Here is an 8,270-nt window from a genome sequence, read left to right on the forward strand (position 1 = left end):
ATATGATGGGGATCTAAGCCCTATGTGTTGATTTGTGCTTAAAAAGAATGTTATTGTACTTGTTAAATCTTGGGCCTCACTTCGTAGCCTTTTTTACTCGAGTTATTAAGTTCGTAGGGGTATTTTGAAACCCGATACCCTCTGGCCTAAACAACCAGGGAGTTATTGACCTAAAGCTCGTAACAAGTGTCCAAAAGAAAGTTTAAGGGAGTGAGGTCAAACATGGGATTCGGCTATAAAAAAAAAAAGTCGAAAAAAAAGAAGAGAAAAAAAATATTGTTATTCATATTTGAGCTTAGATAACTAGTGGGTTTGAATTGCTTAGTATAAACTTGAATGTGGAAGCACTCATTAGTGGAGAATCATCACATGCCTAGATGTTGCAATTGCCGGTTAGACTCAACCAAACTAGAGCGGAAAAAGAAATGAGTGATTGAGAGCAACCCTTAGATTTACACCTCGAGAAGTACAATAATATCTATTTTAGTGTGAATCTCATGAGTGGGGAAAGGAAATATTTGACCGCAAAGGGTCGGGTTGGAGCCAATTTGAAGATTTTTCCGTCTTGACAACTTTTTCCTAATTCGGATAATCATTAAAAGTGACGTTGCACACATACGCTGATCAAACATTAGATAAGCTTAAAATATTTTTGCTAGCATTATTTGGAGCATATTTGTGAATTGATTATACAATTTTACACTCATTGATATTTTTGGCAAGCTTTTTAGTGTGTTGACCGTTATCACGTTTGCTTAATTGTGTGGTAGATAATCTTGATCGGGATGAGTAAGAGCTTAAGTTTGGGGGTGTGATAAGTTTGTTTTTGCACACTTATTGGGCACTTAATTTGATACAATTATTTATCAAAAGAATGGAACTCTACTCACAATTAAGTATTATTTGCTTTTGTAGGCTACAAATTACTCAAGTAAAGAGAACAAGGCAAAATGAGGAAAAATGAGGAAAAAAATACTAAAATTGTACAAAATTGTGAAGTTGGAGGACAAGGCAAAAAAGTCGAAAAGTGGAGGAATTGTGATGAAATTTATGGAGGGCAAAAGTGAAATGAAAGTCAAAATCCGAGGACCAAATTGTACAAGATCAAAAGTTGAGGGACTTGGCTACAAATTACACAAAATCAACTTTTGTAGCTGTTGAAACAGAGACCCAGGCGCTGCAGCACCACTGTTCTGGCACTGCAATGCCGATTTGTAATTAAAAAGGAAACTGGGGACCTTTTTGCTAACTTTCCAAAAGCCCAGGGACCAAAGCTGCAACTTTCCTTAGGTTTTAATATAAAAATCAGCAGCTGGGCAGTTTTTGAGAGAGCTTCATTTTTCTGGGTTCCGTCTTCTGCTGGTTCTTTCTTTTTATTTTGTTTTGTTTTCTTTTTTCTTTTCATTTTACTTGGTATTTTGGAGAACAAATCATAGAGCACAAGGAGGTACCAAAGGATTTGGCAAGGATTTTGGGAAAATCAATATTAAGCTTTAAAAAAAAGGGTTTTATCTATACTTTGTATTTTGCTCAATTATTTTGCCAAATTTGCAATGTCATGTATTAATATTCTCCTTTGTCGTCATTTATTTAACATGGGCCAATTTATTGAGTTGGGATTTATGGTTTTAGTTTAACCTAGTTTTAATTGATTTTCTATATTTGCTGTTTGATATTAAATTGCATATTTCCGAGTGTTTCTATTATTGTATTTATTGTATTTTCATTTATGTGGCCAATGAATGAATGTGTTTCGTGAAGTATACATCGTTCGAGAGAAGACTGTGCATTTTAGACCAAATGGTAGAAACTCTAGGTTTGTGTAGAGAATAGAGATATACCTCTAGCCTTAGGTGACCCGATGAGCTATTTTCACAACAATTTAATGCGGTTGTTTGGTTGTAATCAACATAGAGATATAGTAAGTTAAACCAATCAATTAGGGTTAATTTCACTCGAAAGAGGTAATTAGCTAAAATTGGAAGATCGGGTCTAACATCGTAAATGAGCAGCGTGTTAATTGGCATGTGGAGAAATTGATTAGCCGACGGTTAAATGAAACCATGAATCCCAACCACTTTTCCTCCGAAATTTCCAAGACTTTATTATTTTCTTAGTTAGTATGTTTTTCCTTATTTTCTAAAATCAACTCTTTATTGTGTGTTTGTTTATTTTCATTGTTAGAATTAAATTAATTAAAGTTGTGTAATTTAAAGTAAACATTCATTGAGGGATCGACAATTCGGACTTAAAAGGTCCACTTTATTACTTGAATGCAATCCGTGCACTTGCAGTAGTATTTTAACGAACAACAGCCCAAAATTTACTAGGAACGAGCCTTTCGGTCTGTTTATTTCAATATTTATTTTGAAGTCCTCGAGTACATAGGTAGAGTTCATCTTACCGGTGTTCCTTTCACATTGGTGGAGATGTGTGATTCTATAACTCCTTTTACATCTGATACTGGTGCAAGCTTTGAGATTCCAAAATCGGATACTTTGGCTGTCCACTTGGAGTCCAACAATATGTTGTTTGCCTTGATATCGCGATGAATGATAGGAGGATTTGCTTCTGTATGGAGGTAAAAAAATTCCTCTTGCCGAACCTAGTGCAATATGCAATCTTGTCGGAAAACTTAGAGGTGATCTATCTCTAGCTGTTAACATGAGCGAAATTTTTACTTGAAAATGTAAATTTAGGGAAACTGAGTAACAGAATAAACGAGATTGAGTAGAAACACAAACACAGGCAATAAGAAGAATGGATCATTACCAGATACGACGTCATGTAATGAGCCATTTGGCATTAACTCATACAACAACATCTGTATGCACAAAAAAGATAAATAAAGAATAAACTAACGAGACAACATTTCTATCTCGGTGTAGAACTCTTTTTCACCCTGCAAAGAACCTTGTTGTGCACGATTTATAGCAACAACTGTGCCATCTGTTAAAGTACCTTTAAAGACCTTTCCGTATCCTCCTCTGCCAACTTGAGTAGCAATGCTAAATCTGCTTGTTGCTGCTTGCAACTCTTTAAAGCTGAATGCCTTCACTCCATCAATTATTATTGAAACTTTTCCGACTAATAAACCAACAAGAAGTACGGATAGAAGTCACGCGTAATGTAAATATATAAAAGACTTGTAATGAGAATAATAAAGCTCAACTCACGTGATTTATATTTCGCAGCATTGAGTGGGAGCTGCTGATTCTTCTTTAAGAATAAATGTATGACACCTAAAAGTACCATGCTGGCACAGAATACGGACCCCAACACGATTCCAGCCAAGGTGCCTTTGCTCATTCCTTTACCCTTTAAAGATGGGAGTAGCACTACAGTAACAAAATTTTCAATTTAATTCAGTCCAATTTTAGAGCAAAGATTGCTTTTACTGAGAAGTATCAGTAAAAATTGGCTTACTGTTTAAATAACTAAAATAAAGTCCATTGGCAGTAAAATTAAGCAGTTCATAAGGGCCAAAAGTATCATTCCCATGTAGGTCGAAGGTAGCAAATATGTCTGCAATCCGTTGAATCTCACTTTTGTTAAATTCATGAGAATCATTGGATAACTGAGGGAAGAACTTCAAGAACATTCTTAGCCTTTGACCCTCTTCCCAAGCTTGTGAGTCAATGAAAAGCTGCTAAGGATACAACTTAACATTTCCTGTTATGAACTCGTGAATAAATCTCGGTATGGAAGAAAGTCGGATATGCTAGGACTTCTCAGCAGGACTCCTACCCCAAAAGGTATTGCACAAAAGCAATCAGCTGGTAATCCTGGGATATATTCGTAAGAAGGAGGACAAGACGATGGACAATTTGACACTGGATTGTTCACAACGGTGGCCGTATCTTCATCTCTGTTATCAGACCCACAAAGAAGACTGATGTTTCTTTGAGTTGCACTCAGACAAACAGGATTTTCATGAAGCCTGAAATTTAGACAAATAGGATTTTCATGAAGCCCGAAATTTCAACATTTGGGATTCATCAGAATATCATAGTATTATGCAACCATTGTTCTTCGGCTACTAACAAATTTGATCCTGATTCCATTTTTAGTTGCTTGAGGAATCAGAGGAACTAATATAGGTAATAACTGATGCTGATAATAAATACAAATAGAGACTCACATTAGTGTCACAATTGGAGGGACTTCCAAGACACCAGAAATATCCGAAAGTAGATTGTTTTGAAAATTTATGCAAAGTGATATTCCAGATTAAGTAAACTTCGATAATATGTACAAAACAAAGAAAAAATAGATATTTTCATCAGAAAAGCATAGATTATGGCATTTTTTGGAAACTGAAAGAATTTCACGCCGTGATGAGATTAGTTATTAAAGTACGGGATGTTGAAAGAGAGATATAATGCACTTTTCGAGATGAGTTCTTAAATTACAAAGCATATAAAATTTGACAATTGAGAAGACATGTTTTGTGCAGACAGAAAAATTGATGTTATCAAGCCTTACATTCAAGTTTTGAGTCGGAAGAAAAAGTTCTATCCTGCCAAATGGTAGATGGAACAGATCCGCTCAGCAAATTATTATTCAACCTCCTATGGAAAAAACCCCCATTATTCTCAAGCACAAGACTAATGAGAAAAATCTACAATCATGAGAACAGAAAAAGTCTAAAAAGCTGCAATTAATTACAGTTTCTGGAGACGAGGAAGCCCAGAGAAATTGGAGGGAATAGATTCGTTAAGCTGATTTTTCGACAGATTACTGGAAAATTGTCATCCAATGAAGCGATGTATTAGCACAAAGTGCTATAATATCTCATAATGGCAGCATCCAGAATGTTACTTACATGGTTGCGATATTGTTAGAGAGTCTGTTTACTGGTATGTTTCCAGTTAGTTGATTCTTGCTAAGAACTCTGTAACAGGAAGAGAACAATTATATTCAAGATCAAAGCAGGCTGGGTTTATTTTTTTCCATCAATGCAAGACTTGCACTTGATATCATTTTCTAAATGGAACTTATAGACGTACAATTAAAGAAGGCTTTGTATGCCACTGAGATCAGGTACTTTTCCTCACAAATTGCAATTCCTTAGACTCCTGCTTGAATGAAAATGATTTACTATTTTATGGATGCAAATATATTGTCTTCTCTTCCTACTATAAACAAGGAATTACAACACTATGAGCTTGAACATATTTCCATAAGAATCGGGAATCTCATTCCCCTCAAAGTTATTATTGTTTAGCTTACTGCAATACGTAGAACAGGGCAATAAATTATTAAAGGTGAAAAGGATTTATCTGATAGAGCAACCAGTCCTTGGACTGGAAAAAACTGAAGTTCTAAAATCGGAACATACAGTATTTGTTAAGGGAATATAATCCCACATCGGTAAAATACCGAAATAATGACCAATATATAAAGAATTGGGACACTCCTCTTAACAAGGTTGACCTTATTGAGATGGACCCCAAGTCTTAACATGGTATCAGAGCCCATTAAGCTCCAACGAGCGATTCGATCCGATTAAGTCTCTCAAAATGAGCACACGGATTTCAAGAAAAAAACTGAAGTTCTAAAATCGGAACATACAGTATTTGTTAAGGGAATATAATCCCACATCGGTAAAATACCGAAATAATGACCAATATATAAAGAATTGGGACACTCCTCTTAACAAGGTTGACCTTATTAAGATGGACCCCAAGTCTTGACATGGTATCAGAGCCCATTAAGCTCCAACGAGCGATTCGATCCGATTAAGTCTCTAAAAATGAGCACACAGATTTCAAGATTGGTCTGCTCAAACGAGCCACCATCTTGCGGGGGCATGTTAAGGGAATATAATCCCACATCGGTAAAATACCGAAATAATGACCAATATATAAAGCATTAGATTTTGATGCATTTTTTTTGTAACTCATAGTCAGCTTTGGTGATAGATTTGACATCTAGTCAGCTCCTATCATCGGCACACGCCACGTTTCGGGTCCACTATGGTGATTTGCGATGGGTCGTGTCAAAAATAAACATGCGAAAAAATCTGGGTTAGGAGAAGATCGAATCGCTCGTTGGAGCTTAATGGGCTCTGATACCATGTTAAGACTTGGGGTCCATCTCAATAAGGTCAACCTTGTTAAGAGGAGTGTCCCAATTCTTTATATATTGGTCATTATTTCGGTATTTTACCGATGTGGGATTATATTCCCTTAACAGTATTGTCAAGTTCAACATTTTTGAATACTCTGGTGGGAGATATCCTGTTAACTTGTTGTTATCCAAAAGGCTGTCATAGTTCACGTATTATTGAGTAGTAACATATCAACCATGGTACACTTCACCTATTCAGAGTATCCGTTCTTTACAGCCAAAATTAGTACAACATTACAACTTAAAACATGAAACTTACAAGCGTTTATGAAGAGGAAGGGCCGAAAGCTCAGGAGGAAGCTGGCCACTAAATGAATTGTTGTTCATGTGGCTGCATTTTCATATTGATGTTAAAATATGCCTAAATGTTCTGTAACTATAAAGACACTTAGGAAACTCACAAATGTTGAACTTTGGGCAAGTTTACAAATGATTTTGGGATTGATCCAGATATCAGATTCAGGTCCAACTGAAATATTTTCAACTTTGAAAGATAACCAAGTTCATCGGGTACTGGCCATAGTTGATTTCCACTCAAAAGCCTGCAATATAGAACAAGAGTTGTTAGAGATTCTCATTGTGTACATCACATCTCAGCTGGGAGGACGGGGGTAGTGGGTTGGCTAGACTATGAATTGCCGTCTAAAAGCTGTGACAATCCATTAGAAATGGAATTTTTCATCTTGGGATTTGTGTGATAGCATTTATTATAAAATAAAGTGTTGAAAAAGGACTCATGATGCCAACCCCAAAATTATTGAATGAAAGGCCTAGTTTGTTTTGTGTCTCATCTAAAAGACACACTATATAGCATTTTCTGTTACCTATTGATTGAATAAAAAATAACATGATTCGTCATTTAAAATCTTTAAAACCATTCAATAAACAAGAAATTCATTTAGCAGAGTCAAAGGTATATAAAATCTTGACAATCTACATATAGTTGCTCAAGAGCAATAATGGTGCCAATCTCCTTCGGAATGCTGCCACTTATATTGTTCCACATAAAGTTCCTGACATCAAAGTGGAGAACTGATATCGAAAATCCCCCAATACAAAACACAATAGAAGATATACAAATCTGTGGAGACTCACAATCTTTTCATATGAACTAGCTGACCCAGCTCAGGAGCTAATATACCAGAGAGGTTATAATGCATCAAACGCCTGCATAACCAGGTGAAGGAAATAAGTTCTTTTTCAAAATCACCATAAGCTTAATCGTCAAGTCCTAGTTAATATCGTGCAACTTAAGTGGACGATAAGAAGGTAGACAACCAAATAATACGGAAACTGTTTTCAAAAATATGCAAATTGGTGTACTACTGTCATAATGTTCTAGGTAAAAGGAAGGTCTAACATTGGAAAGAAAGAAGCATTAATAGTGAAGTACGTACAATTCTTTAACGTGCATATAACCATCAATTAAGTTTTTGTAGCATATCACACCATTCCAATTCGAGATGTAAGAGTAAATATAGAAGTTGAGGAGTTAAGTGGCCAAGGGCCCATGGTTAAAGTTCTTAACTTGAGGGGCGAATTACAGATTTTAGTCAGACAGTACATTTTTGGTGAATTTTCCAGTACATTTGATGTGATGAGATTATAGCATGATTACCAACTTATGTTTATATCATGACTTGAGATGATATTTTACCATGTTATGTGAATGTCTCACGTTTTAGCTATAATTATATAATGTTATCTTGCGAGTTATTCAATTATATGAACTCGATTTTCGATAAAGATGTAAAATTGAAAAAGTATAATTATTTTCGAACTTCTCCACTCACTAAGCTATGAACTCATATATTTTTCTAAAATTTTTCCTATAGGCAGCAATTGATTCTTATTAGCTGAAAGAGCTTAATGATTTCGGAATGAGAGCCACACGACATGCTGAGTGTTATAATTCATATTGATAAAACACGAAGTAAATAATTTGGGTCCACGCATTATATTTTACATAAGCATTAGATTTTGATGCATTTTTTTTGTAACTCATAGTCAGCTTTGATGATAGATTTGACATCTAGTCAGCTCCTATCATCGGCGCACGCCACGTTTCGGGTCCACTATGGTGATTTGCGATGGGTCGTGTCAAAAATAAACATGCGAAAAAATCTGGGTTAGGAGAA

At 35.5% G+C, this 8,270-nt stretch overlaps 1 pseudogene; it reads right to left on the bottom strand.

The window, feature by feature from the left end:
- Window positions 1–1,135: 1,135 nt before the first annotated feature.
- On the bottom strand, window positions 1,136–7,588 carry LOC111391225 (annotated as a pseudogene).
- Between the last annotated feature and the right edge of the window lie 682 nt (window positions 7,589–8,270).

This window comes from Olea europaea, unplaced genomic scaffold, assembly GCF_002742605.1.
Source record: "Olea europaea var. sylvestris unplaced genomic scaffold, O_europaea_v1 scaffold7684, whole genome shotgun sequence".
Taxonomy (NCBI): Eukaryota; Viridiplantae; Streptophyta; class Magnoliopsida; order Lamiales; family Oleaceae; genus Olea; species Olea europaea.